The following is a 14475-nucleotide window of genomic DNA, read 5'->3' as shown; positions in this document are numbered from 1 at the left end:
TCCTCCGTGAATGGTCATGAAAATACAGCCTATTGGTAACTGCTAACAACTCCCTCTCCCAGCCTCTTCATCTTTCATGTTGTGTGTAGGTCCAAAGTCAGGAACTGACTCATATTGTCAGAACCAGTTTTGCAATCTGTTAGCGTGGCCTGCATTCGTGACCAAGAAGCTAACTTTGAAACTGGGTCATCCTTGTCACCTATTGACTTGTTCTCCATCTTTCGATCCAGCTGAAACTCCAAAAGACTCTCATTTTCACCTCCAGTTAGACCTGTCTATTCTTCTGGAAAGTTCTCTGTCGTCATCATTTTAAATACTGCTTTTCCCAGTTTCTTTCTCGTCTGTCCTTCTGAAACTTCAGTTGGACACGTGTCGCTGTGCCTCATTCCGTGATCATTCCCATCCCACCTCACAGCTTCCTTTCGTCTTTCCCATTTCGTAATCTCTCTGTGGCATTCTGGGCAATTTCCTCAGAACAAACTTCCAGTTCACTAATTATTTCATCAGACACGTGTAACCTGCTATTTATCCCGTCCACAGAGGGCTTTTCTAATTTCAACGAGAAAATTATTTTTTTTTTGAGAAATTCTATTTTTAATTGTTAAAAGTTTCATTTGGAGGTGCCTTCATGGCTCAGTCAGTTAAGCATCTGACTCCTTTTTAAAAATTTTTTTAGTGTTTATTAATTTTTGAGACAGACAAACAGAGTGTGAGTTGGGGAGGGGCAGAGAGAGGGAGACACAGAACCTAAAGCGGTCTCCAGACTCCGAACATGATGTGGGGTTCAAACCCACAAACCGTGAGACCATGACTTGAACTGAAATCGGATGCTTAACCGACTGAGCCACCCTAAGCATCTGACTCTTGACCTCAGCTCAGGTGTTCACTTCAGGGTCATGAGTTCAAGACCCACACTGGGCTCCATGCTGGGCATGAAAGCTACCAAAAAAAAAAAAAAAGATATATTTTCCAAATGTATCTTTTCTTATAGTATCCCCTTCTTCCGCTATAATCTATTTGATTGTTCTAAGGATTCTTAAGTTACCTTCTCTTTCACATTAGTATACAATTTTAAGTCCTTAAGGTACTAACCCTTCCCCATGTTGTGCCTAGCAATTATTCCTCATGGTGGATGGTTTCCTTACATGGACTGTTATTTTTTTTACCATGACTTAATACTTACTGGAAACCTCATGCCCCTTAGGTTATGAAAGTATCCCTTTAGGGTAGCTTTGTATTTGCTTCTGTTGAATACTGTAGAGAGTTTGTCTGTCTGAAGCCAGGCTATCTATAATGTAATTAACATGGGGTGCCTGGGTGGCTCAGTCAGTTGAGCATCTGACTTTGCTTCGGGTCATGATCTCGCAGTTGACGAGTTCGAGCCCCGCGTCCAGCTCTGTGCTGACAGCTCGGAGCCTGGATCCTGCTTCTGATTCTGTGTCTCCCTCTCTCTCTGCCTCTCCCCCTGCTCATGCTCTGTCTCTCTCTGTCTCAAAAATGAAGATAGATAAATAAACATTTATAATGTAGTTAACAGAACATTTGGACTCAACATTCACATGTGGCACAGGAATGCTGTTTGAGTTCTTCAGGAGAGATTTTTTCTCTACCCAGAACGTCAGACAGAGACCTGCTTTCTGGCTGCTTTCTTAGGATACTGGGAAGATTCTTCCAGTCCCCTTTTTTGGAGAAAACCGCCATTCCTTGCAATCTGGTTTTATCTGCAGGTTTGGATGAAGTAGTTCTTTGTGTCACATGCTTCCTGTCACTCCAGGGGAGTTCAGTCCCCAGCCCCAAGTTCCCAGGGCTCATATCAAAATCTGGTCTTCCCTAAGACATTCCGTGCTCATGGATTGGAAGAATAAATATTGTCAAAATGTCAATACTACCCAAAGCTATCTACACATTCAATGCAATCCCAATCAAAATTGCACCAGCATTCTTCTCGAAACTAGAACAAGCAATCCTAAAATTCATATGGAACCACAAAAGGCCCCGAATAGCCAAAGTAATTTTGAAGAAGAAGACCAAAGCAGGAGGCATCACAATCCCAGACTTTAGCCTCTACTACAAAGCTGTCATCATCAAGACAGCATGGTATTGGCATAAAAACAGACACATAGACCAATGGAATAGAATAGAAACCCCAGAACTAGACCCACAAACATATGGCCAACTCATCTTTGACAAAGCAGGAAAGAACATCCAATGGAAAAAAGACAGTCTCTTTAACAAATGGTGCTGGGAGAACTGGACAGCAACATGCAGAAGGTTGAAACTAGACCACTTTCTCACACCATTCACAAAAATAAACTCAAAATGGATAAAGGACCTGAATGTGAGACAGGAAACCATCAAAACCTTAGAGGAGAAAGCAGGAAAAGACCTCTCTGACCTCAGCCGTAGCAATCTCTTACTCGGCACATCCCCAAAGGCAAGGGAATTAAAAGCAAAAGTGAATTACTGGGACCTTATGAAGATAAAAAGCTTCTGCACAGCAAAGGAAACAACCAACAAAACTAAAAGGCAACCAACGGAATGGGAAAAGATATTTGCAAATGACACATCGGACAAAGGGCTAGTATCCAAAATCTATAAAGAGCTCATCAAACTCCACACCCGAAAAACAAATAACCCAGTGAAGAAATGGGCAGAAAACATGAATAGACACTTCTCTAAAGAAGACATCCGGATGGCCAACAGGCACATGAAAAGATGTTCAACGTCGCTCCTTATCAGGGAAATACAAATCAAAACCACACTCAGATACCACCTCACGCCAGTCAGAGTGGCCAAAATGAAGAAATCAGGAGACTATAGATGCTGGAGAGGATGTGGAGAAACAGGAACCCTCTTGCACTGTTGGTGGGAATGCAAATTGGTGCAGCCGCTCTGGAAAGCAGTGTGGAGGTTCCTCAGAAAATTAAAAATAGACCTACCCTATGACCCAGCAATAGCACTGCTAGGAATTTATCCAAGGGATACAGGAGTACTGATGCATAGGGGCACCTGTACCCCAATGTTTATAGCGGCACTCTCAACAATAGCCAAATTATGGAAAGAGCCTAAATGTCCATCAACTGATGAATGGATAAAGAAATTGTGGTTTATATACACAATGGAATACTACGTGGCAATGAGAAAAAATGAAATATGGCCTTTTGTAGCAACATGGATGGAACTGGAGAGTGTGATGCTAAGTGAAATAAGCCATACAGAGAAAGACAGATACCATATGGTTTCACTCTTATGTGGATCCTGAGAAACGTAACAGAAACCCATGGGGGAGGGGAAGGAAAAAAAAAAAAAAGAGGTTAGAGTGGGAGAGAGCCAAAGCATAAGAGACTGTTAAAAACTGAGAACAAACTGAGGGTTGATGGGGGGTGGGAGGGAGGGCAGGGTGGGTGATGGGTATTGAGGAGGGCACCTTTTGGGATGAGCACTGGGTGTTGTATGGAAACCAATTTGACAGTAAATTTCATATATTAAAAAATAAAAAAAATAAATAAATAAATAAAAAAAAAAAAAAAAAAAATCTGGTCTTCCCTAAGTCGCTATAGCGTTAGCTGGTACACTTTCTGCTCTCCTCCTGAGTTCTCTTCTTCATGTGTGTCATCTGGGAATCTTATTTTTTTTCTTTGAGTGTGGCTTTGTTTTTATTTTTCCCAATGTTTTATTTCAAATTTTCCAGTATGTTAAAAGAAAAGTATGCCCAGCATCTGTATACCCCTCACCTAGATTCATCTAGAGTTAGAGGGAGAGACAGAGAATGACCTTGGCTGGCTTCCTCTTTTTACCAAAGTCCCTGTTCAATTCTTTGGTTGACTTTTTCTACTGACTCCAACTAATTTGTCAATTAGGTGTGGGGCAAATATCTTTCCCCATTCTGTAGCATGTATCTTCACTCTTTTTTTTTATTTTTTTAATGTTTATTTACTTTTGAGAGAGAGAGGTAGCATGAGCAGGGGAGGGGCAGAGAGAGAGGGAGACACGGAATCTGAAGCAGGCTCCAGGCTCTGAGCCTTCGGCACAACTCAATGCGGGGCTCAAACCCACAAAATGTGAGATCATGACCTGAGCCGAAGTCGGAGGCCTAACCAACTCAGCCACCCAGGCACCCCCGTATCTTCACTCTCTTAATGGTTGTCTTTTGATAAATAGAAAAGTCTTTAATATGCTTACATTTACCAATGTACTCCTTTCTGGTTAACTGATTTTTTGGCTCTTCATAAGAAATCATTCTTTACCTTTATTTTTTTTCTTTACCTTTATTTTTATGTAAATATATAAGAATGTGTGTGAATTGTATGTATGCGTTTTTATGAATTATACATGTAGTTTATATGTGTGTGTATGTATGTATATATGTGTATACACATGTTGGATAAACTACATATATAGATAGTATATCCAACATTTCTATACATTTGTAATAGAAGGTAGGGGTATATATTAGCTCAGTCCAGCATTTTGCCAGACCCTACGATATAAACTGTCAAGGATGGGGCGCCTGGGTGGCTCAGTCGGTTGAGCGTCCGACTTCGGCTCAGGTCATGATCTCGCGGTCATTGAGTTCAAGCCCCGCGTCGGGCTCTGTGCTGACATCTCAGAGCCTGGAGCCTGTTTCAGATTCTGTGTCTCCCTCTCTCTGACCCTCCCCCGTTCATGCTCTGTCTCTCTCTGTCTCAAAAATAAATAAACGTTAAAAAAAAATAAATAAAAAACAAAAAATAAACTGTCAAGGAAAGCAACATAGAAAGAGCAATAAACAGTCAAGGGACTTGAAGTTCAGCCTCATGACAGCACCTGCAGTATCTGTATGAGGAACTGTAGGTGACTAGACCCCCTAGTGTATAGTTTCGTTCTGTCTTCAACCATGTAGTTACCCCATTTTGTGTCTTCAAACCAATTAAATATGAATTGTGCTTTCCCAGGTGTATTTTTAGTCCAGACCTCAAATTCACATCATACTTATTAAGAAAAATTTTTAGATACACTTGCAATTGAATAGATTTCCTAGGGGAAGCATTAAGGAAATCTGTTGTTAACAGTATCCATTTGTGACTAATAAAAAAAATTTTTTAACATAATCCTTTAACTTACAGGAATCTGTTTTCTCAGCAATAGGATGATCATATAATTTATTATCCAAGCCAAGACGTTTTGATACTGAAAGAAGGTACTGTTGATTATTATTCTGGAACAACTGGTATAAATGTAAACTTTCCCAGGCATCTTTTCATGGGTTTCTCTACCTATTTAGAAATATACCAGACGATCTCAAAGATTTCTTCTAGTCTCCCATTCTATTACCCTATGAGAAAAAAATAAAATAAAGGAAACTGATCTATTTCCTTAAACCCATTTCCTACTCTGATAAGTAGGTATGTTGCCTCTTCTATCACATGGCTTACTTTTTAATAACCTAGGCTATGGTGAAAATTTCAGCAATTCAGATAAAGGTAGAGGAAAACAGGGAGCAGGATATAGGACCAGGACAGGCTAACGTTCCGTTTACCTTTTTCCCAAAAGCATGGAATCGTACTCACGTCTCCAGCACATGACTTGCACCTTGTACTTAGTGACAGGGACAATCTGTAGTGTTTTGGAAGTGGTCCAAGTATGTTGAGTCTATGCCCAGTATGTTCGCTGGGAATTGAAGTTCCTCAAAACCTCATTTCTCACAGCTGTGTTTTCAACGGGCCCAGACACCTCTGGCAGAACAAGAACACTGGAAACAGACCCACCCACATATCAATGGTAACTTGGAACTCAACAGCAGTGGTATTTGAAACCACTGGGGAAAGAAAACACAATTTAAAATATACTACTGGGATAATTGGCATCATGCGGAAAGTGATAAATTAGACCCTGCCTCACATAAAACAAATCGCAAATGTGAAAAACAATATTTCTAGCACTTTTGGAAGAAAATATAAGAAAATGTAACTTAATGATACTACAGTAGGAAAGCAATTCATAAGACACACAAAAAAACACAAACCATAAAGTGTACATTTTACAAATTACAACTATAACCTCTGGATAAAAAAAAGAGGTCCATAACAAAAACAAAAGGACAGCCATAGATAAGCATATAATCAACAAAGATTAATTGACTAAGATAAAGAAATATTACAAAAAAATTTTATAGACAGTCATATTAAAATGGGCAAAGGATATGATCAGGCAGTTTACATAAACAGAAACAGAAACATCCAATGAACATATAAAAAAGATGTTCAGTGGAGGGGCGCCTGGGTGGCTCAGTCAGTTAAGCATCCAACTCTTAATTTGGGCTCAGGTCATGATTTCACACTTTGTGAGATTGAGGCCCACATTGGGCTCTGTGCTGACAGCACAGATCCTGCTTGGGATTTTCTCTCTCCCTCTCTCTCTGTCCCTCCCCACTCACATGCGCTAGCTCTCTCTCTCTTTCTCTCTCAAGTAAATAAACATTAAAAAAAATTTTTTTGAAAATATTCAGGGGAAATGAAAATGAAAACAACATTAAAATATAATTTTACACCCATAACTTGGCAACAAGAGTCCGATAATACTAAGTGTGAACATGTCGAGAATAAAAACAGTGCTGTTCATTGCTAGCAGAAGTGTAAATCAAGTCAGTTGCTTTAATGAACAATTTAATGGCATTATGTAATATTCAAAACTGCTTGTTTTCAACTCAGAATTACATGCTGGGGAAGAAATTATGGAAGTCACATGTTCACAAGACTTCATATGCAAAAATATTAATTGCAGCATTGTTTATAATATTATAAATTAAACCTATTTTTCCATCATTGGGGGAATGGATAAATAAACCAGTGGGATATTATATAGTAGTTAAACCAATATTAATTTTATAATTAAAAAAACTAAATTGCAAAGAAAGATACCACGATGTCATTTCTATATATTTTGAAAACAAAAATGATACCATATATTGTTTCAGACACATTCAGGTATACTAAGAAATATGAAAACATGATGGGAAGGATACACACTAGCTTCAGGACACATGATTACTGGTGAGAACAGAAACAAAATGGGATGGGGTGCTTGGCTGGCTCAGTCAGTGAAGCATGTGATTCTTGATCTCAGGGTCATGAGTTCAAGTCATAGAGACTACTAAAAATAAAATCTGAAAGAAAGAGAGAGGGAAAAAGAGAGAGAGAGAGAGAAGGAAGGAAGAAAAAAGGAAGAAAATGGGATGAAGAGTGGTAAATTTTGTCCATATCTCCTACCTCATTCTTTCTCTCTTCTTCAAAGATTCCGTTATACGTATGTTAGATCATTTGGTATTGTCCTATAACTCTTGGATGCTTGGGCCTTTTTAATTTTTTTCTTTTTTATTTTCTCTTTCACTCCTCTTTCAACAGCTTATAGATTTAGTTCCACAGGAGGAAAGGCTCCTGTTTTCATTTGGGTAATTTCTATTGACCTGTCTTCAGGTTCATTCATTCTTTCCTCGGTAGTATAAAGTCCCCTGAACTGCTCATTGACAGAATTCTTCACCTCTGTTACCTTGCTTTTATTTCTAGCAGTTCTATTTGACTCTTTCTTATATTTTCCATCTCTCTGCTGAAATCCCCCATCTTTTCATGCATGCTGTCCACATTTTCCACTAGAGCCTTTAACACATAATCGTAGTTACTTTAAACTCTCTGATAGTTCAACATTTGGATAGTCTCTGAGCTTGGTTTTGTTCATCTTTGTCTTTTAACAGTGGGTTATTTTCCTATATGTATATCTTATAATTTTTTTTATTGAATGGACGGTGTGTTTAGAACAGTAACAACTGAGGTAGATAATATTTATTCTGGGAAATGGACACATGTCTTCTTTTAGTAGGTCATTAGTGTGGTGGTCATGTTGACCTAGTCAGATATTGAGTAGGGTTTGAGTTTTGTTTGCTCCTATGGTTACCTTCAGGCTTCAGATTCTTCTAGTGTTACCTTGTGCTTAGTGTGGGGGTCGGATGTCAGAGCATTTTTCTCAATATTTTTGTTCCAGTCTTAGCTTTCAACCTTCCCTGTGTGCCTACACCATGCAGGAGTTCTCCTTTGATACTTTTGTTCCCACCCCAGTGGTAAGTTGCTATTGCTTGTTACTCAGTGCTTGCTAGCCTGATAGGGTGAGAGAGCGGGGTCAAGAGGAAATTCTCTGTTATCCTGGAAGGTCATGTATGCCTGGGTCTCAGAAGTATCACATCCTTAGTGATTCTGTCCTTCTTCCCCATGGCAACCAACTCTGCTTTATACCTTTAGAGGGTCTTGTTCAGGAGATAGCTTCCCGCACCTTCCCTACCAGTAAGAGACCACTAATGATATTGGTCTAGGACTCGTGCTTAGAATTATTTTCTGCCCTTTTCCCTGAGATAAAAATGATTTTTTTCTTTTACCTTTCCCCCAGCTACAGTGGGGCTTCACCTGTGTTTCTGGGGGTGAACACTCCTCTTTCAACAGCTTACAGATTTAGTTCCACAGGGGGAAAGGCTCCTGCAGTGGTGACCAATCTCCTCAAGGTCTAAACAACCTAGGAAAGCTTCTTCTGGTCTCCCTTATTTGCCTCAATCTTTCCTGTGAGCACTCTACAGAGGTCCATGGTGAAGAACCTACTAAAGAGTACAAGCTTCCCTTGTGTCTGGATATGCCAAGATTTCTATACTATCATTGTAACCCACATTAAGCCTTCCAAAACTCATTGAAAATTTTAGTTGACTTCTTACTGACTAGCTTGGTACCAGTGTTTCTTCCTCCCAGGCTCTGCCAAGAGAAGCCTAGTGCTTGTATTCTGACTCTCCCTGTCTCTCCTTGGAAGTCTACTTTATCACACTCCAATCTCAATTCTCAAATGGATTCAAGAAAAGTTATGATTTTGTAGTTTGTTTGGCCTTTTCTTGTTGGGCAGGAGTGGCACTGCTAGCTCTCTACATCCTCAATGAAAGTAGAATCTATCTATATCTTTAATTCTTCATTTCTTAATTTCAAATATTAAAAAATTTAAAAACAGATCCAAATTAGCCAAGTGTTATCATATGTTAAATCTGTTTGGTGGTTCCATGGTGTGGCAAAGATTTTTTACCTGGATACATCATCACCTTGAATAAAAGACTTAATTTTCTGCCCACCATGCAATTAGATGTAGCCACATGACTAAATGTGAACCAGTAAGATGTGAAAATGTTGTAGGAAACTTTTCAGAAGTCTCTTAAAAGAGGAAGAGGCATTCCTGTGGTGTGGGATGTGATTGCCGGAGCTCCAACAGCCATATTGTAAGCATGAGGGCATCTCAGGAATGGCACAGCAGATAACTAGAAGTTGAGTTATTAAAGATGATGTTGTAGGAGTGTCAAAGCAGCACTGGACCAGCTACCTACAGGTGTCTTTAATGTGAAGGAAAAATAAATGCCTATATTGTCTAAGCCAATGTTATTATAGTGGGTGAAGGGGCATTCTATTGTCACCAATCTAAACCACTACACTTGATGTTGGTATTTTCTGTGTTTGAATTATTTCACAATTTGAAGTTTTACTTAAAGCAAAATTGCATATATAGTAAAAATACAAACAACATAAAAATATGCACTGGCAAAGGGAAATGTATAAAAATATTAACACTGATTACCTGTGGGTAGTGGGATTGTCTGTGATTTATTTCTACTCTTATCTTTCAATCTTCAAATTTTCCACATTGAGCATTATTCATTCAAATTTTTGTCTTATTGAAGCATGGTTTTCCTCCACTGTTGTCACTAATATGTCATTTCTACTGGGCTGTATAAACAAATCCTTCAGCATTTGCTGCTCCCATATCACCTCTCTGCAATTTCATCTTTCTTTGTGATTCTTGTCTTCCCAACCATATGGTAATCCTTTTTTTTTTTATTTTATTTTTTTTAATTTACATACAAATTAGTTAGCATGTAGTGCAACAATGATTTCAGGAGTAGATTCCTTAGTACCCCTTACCCATTTAGCCCATCCCGACTCCCACAACCCCTCCAGTAACCCTCTGTTTGTTCTCCATATTTAAGAGTCTTTTCTGTTTTGTCCCCATCCCTAATTTTATATTATTTTTGCTTCCTTTCCCTTATGTTCATCTGTTCTGTGTCTTAAAGTCCTCATATGAGTGAAGTCATATGATGTTTGTCTTTCTCTAACTAATTTCGTTTAGCATAATACCCTCTAGTTCCATCCACATAGTTGCAAATGGCAAGATTTCATTCTTTTTGATTGCCAAGTAACACTCCATTGTGTGTGTGTGTGTGTGTGTGTGTGTGTGTGTGTGTGTGTGTATATATATATATATATATATATATATATATATATATATATATACCGCATCTTCTTTATCCATTCATCCCTCAATGCACATTTGGGCTCTTTCCATAGTTTTGCTATTGTTGATAGTGCTGCTATAAATATTGGGGTGCATGTGTCCCTTTGAAACAGCATACCTGTATCCCTTGGAAAATATGTAGTAATGCAATTTCTGAGTCATAGGGTAGTTCTATTTTTAATTTTTTGAGGAACCTCCATACTGCTTTCCAGAGTGGCTGCACCAGTTTGCATCCCCACCAGCAGTGCAAAAAAGATCCTCTTTCTCCTCATCCTCGCCTACATCTGTTGTTGCCTGAGTTGTTAATGTTAGCCATTCTGACAGGTGTGAGGTGGTATCTCATTGCGGTTTTGATTTGTATTTCCCTGATGATGAGTGATGTTGAGCATCTTTTCATGTGTCAGTTGGCCATCTGGATGTCTTCTTTGGAGAAGTGTCTATTCATGTCTTTTGCCCATTTCTTCACTAGGTTATTTGTTTCTTGGGTGTTGAGTTTGATAAGTTCATTATAGATTTTGGATACTAACGCTTTATCTGATATGTCGTTTGCAAATATCTTCTCCCATTCCGTCAGTTGCCTTTTAGTTTTCTAATTGTTTCCTTCGCTGTGCAGAAGCTTTTTATCTTCATGAGGTACCAATAGTTCATTTTTGCTTTTGTTTCCCTTGCCTCCAGAGACATGGTGAGTAAGAAGTTGCTACGGCCAAGATCAAAGAGGTTTTTGCCTGCTTTCTCCTTGAGGATTTTGATGGCTTCCCATCTTACATCTATGTCTTTCATCCATTTTGAGTTTATTTTTGTGTATGGTATAAGAAAGTGGTCCAGGTTCATTCTTCTGCATGTCGCTGTCCAGTTTTCCCAGCACCACTTGCTGAAGAAACTGTCTTTATTCCATTAGATATTCTTTCCTGCTTTGTCAAAGAGTAGTTGGCTATACGTTTGTGGGTACATTTCTGGGTTCTCTATTCTGTTCATTGATCTGAGTGTCTGTTTTTATGCCAGTACCATACTGTCTTGATGATTACAGCTTTGTACTACAGCTTGAAGTCTGGGATTGTGATGCCTCCTGCTTTGGTTTTCTTTTTCAAGATTGCTTTGGCTATTCAGGGTCTTTTCTGGTTCCATACAAATTTTAGGATCATTTGTTCTAGCTCTGTGAAGAATGCTGGTGTTATTGATAGGAATTGCATTGAATATGTAGATTGCTTTGGGTAGTATCAACATTTTAACAATATTTGTTCTTCCTATCCAGGAGCATGGAATATTTTTCCAATTTTTTGTGTATTCTTCAATTTCTTTCATAAGCTTTCTATAGTTTTCAGTGTATAGATTTTTCACCTCTTGGGTTAGATTTATTCCTAGGTATTTTATGGTTTTGGTGCAATTGTAAATGGGATTGATTCCTTGATTTCTCTTTCTTTTGCTTCATTCTTGGTGTATAGGAATGCAACCGATTTCTGTGCATTGATTTTATATCCTGAAACTTTGCTGAATTCATGAATTAATTCTAGCAGTTTCTTGGTGGAATCTTTTGGGTTTTCCATATAGAGTATCATGTCATCTGCAGAGAGTGAAAGTTTGACCTCCTCCTGGCCGATCTGGATGCCTTTTATTTCTTGGTGTTGTCTGATTGCTGAGACTAAGACTTCCAATACTATGTTGAGTAACATTGGTGAGAGTGGACATCCCTGTCTTGTTCCTGTCCTTAGGGGGAAAGCTCTGTTTTTCCCCATTGAGGATGATATTAGCATTGGGTCGTTCATATATGGCTTTTATGATCTTGAGGTATGCTCCTTCTATCCCTACTTTCTTGAGGGTTTTTATCAAGAAAGGATGCTGTATTTTGTCAAATGCTTTCTCTGCATCTATTGAGAGGATCCTATGGTTTTGTCCTTTCTTTTATTGATGTGATGGATCACACTGATTGTTTTGCAGATATTGAACCAGCCCTGCATCCCAGGTATAAATCCCACTTGGTCATGGTGAATAATTTTTTTGATGTATTGTTGGATCCGGTTGGCTAATATCTTGTTGAGGATTTTTGCATCCATGTTCATCAGGGAAATTTGTCTATGGCTCTCCTTTTTAGTGGGGGGTCTTTGTCTGGTTTTGGAACCAAGGTAATGCTGGCTTCATAGAAAGAGTTTGGAAGTTTTCCTTCTATTTCTATTTTTTGGAACAGCTTCAAGATTCAAGAGAATAGGTGTTAACTCTTCCGTAAGTGTTTGATAGAATTCCCCTGGAAAGCCATCTGGCCCTGAACTCTTGGTGTTTTTTTGTTTTTTGTTTTTTTTGGTTTTTTTGGCAGATATTTTATTACTAATTCGGTTTCTTTACTGGTTATGGGTGTGTTCAAATTTTCTATTTCTTCCTGTTTCAGTTTTGGTAGTGTATATGTTTCTAGGAATTTGTCCATTTCTTCCAGATTGCCCATTTTATTGGCATACAATTGCTCATAATATTCTCTTATATTGTTTGTATTTCTGCTGTGTTGGTTGTGATCTCTCCTCTTTCATTGTTGATTTTACTTATTTGGGTCCTTTTCTTTTTCTTTTTGATCAAACTGGCTAGTGGTTTATCAATTTTGTCAATTCTTTCAAAGAACCAGCTCCTGGTTTCATTGATCTGTTCTACTGTTTGTTTGGTTTCAATAGCATTGATTTCTGCTCTAATCTTCATTATTTCCTGTCTTCTGCCGGTTTTGGGTTTTATTTGCTGTTCCTTTTCCAGCTCTTTAAGGTGTAAGGTTAGGTCATGCATCTGAGACCTCTCTTCCTTCTTTAGGAAGGCCTGGATTGCTATATACTTCCCCCTTGTGACCACCTTTGCTGCATCCCAGAGGTTTTGGGCTGTGGTGTTATCATTTTCATTGGCTTCCATGTACTTTTTAATTTCCTCTTTAACTGCTTGGTTGGCCCATTCCTTCTTTAGTAGGATGTTCTTCAGTCTCCGAGTATTTGTTATCTTTCCAAATTTTTTCTTGTGGTTGATTTTGAGTTTCATAGCGTTGTGGTCTGAAAATATGCACAGTTTGATCTCGATCTTTTTGCACTTGTTGAGGGCTGATTTGTGTCCCAGTATATGGTATGTTCTGGAGAACATTCAATGTGCACTGGAGAATAATGTATATTCTGCTGCTTTAGGATGAAATGTTCTGAATATATCTGTTAAGTCCATTTGGTCCAGTGTGTCATTCAAAGCCATTGTTTCCGTGTTGATTTTTTTATTAGATTATCTGTTCATTGCTGTGAGTGGGGTGTTGAAGTCTCTGACTATTATGGTATTACTATCGAGTTTCTTTATGTTTGTGATTAATTGATTTATATATTTGGGTGCCTGCACATTTGGCACATAAATGTTTACAATTGTTAGGTCTTCTTGGTGGGTAGACCCCTTGATTATGATATAATGCCCTTCTGCATCTCTTGATACAGTCTTTATTCTAAAGTCTAGATTGTCTGATATAAGTACGGCTACTCCGGCTTTCTCTTGTTGACCATTAGCATGATAGATGGTTCTCCATCGCCTTACTTTCAATCTGAAGGTGTCTTTAGGTCTAAAGTGGGTCTCTTGTAAACACCATATAGATGGATCTTGTTTTCTTATCCATTCTGTTACCCTATGTCTTTTGGTTGGAGCATTGAGTCCATTGACGTTTAGAGTGAGTACGGAAAGATAGGAATTTATTGCCATTATTTTGCTTGTAGAGTTGGAGTTTCTGGTGGTGTTCTCTGGTCCTTTCTAGTCTCTGTCTTTGTTTGTTTGGTGTTTTTTTTTTTTTTCATCTTTCCTCCCCTCAGAGAGTCCCCCTTAAAGTTTCTTGCAGGGCTGGTTTAGTGGTCACAAACTCCTTTCATTTTTGTTTGTCTGGGAAACTTTCTATCTCTCCTTCTATTTTGAATGACAGCCTTGATGGATAAAGAATTCTTGGCTGTTTTAACGAATGGTGCTGGGAGAAATGGACAGCAACATGCAGAAGAATGAAACTAGAACACTTTCTTACACCATTCACAATAATAAATTCAAAATGGATGAAGAGCCTGAATGTGAGACAGGAAACCATCAAAACCCTAGAGAAGAAAGCAGGAGAAAAACCTCTCTGACCTCAGCCGCAGCAATTTCTTACTTGAT

This window comes from Panthera pardus, unplaced genomic scaffold, assembly GCF_024362965.1.
Source record: "Panthera pardus isolate Hobbes unplaced genomic scaffold, ASM2436296v1 HiC_scaffold_24, whole genome shotgun sequence".
Classification (NCBI taxonomy): domain Eukaryota; kingdom Metazoa; phylum Chordata; class Mammalia; order Carnivora; family Felidae; genus Panthera; species Panthera pardus.
This window is presented reverse-complemented; position numbering follows the sequence as displayed.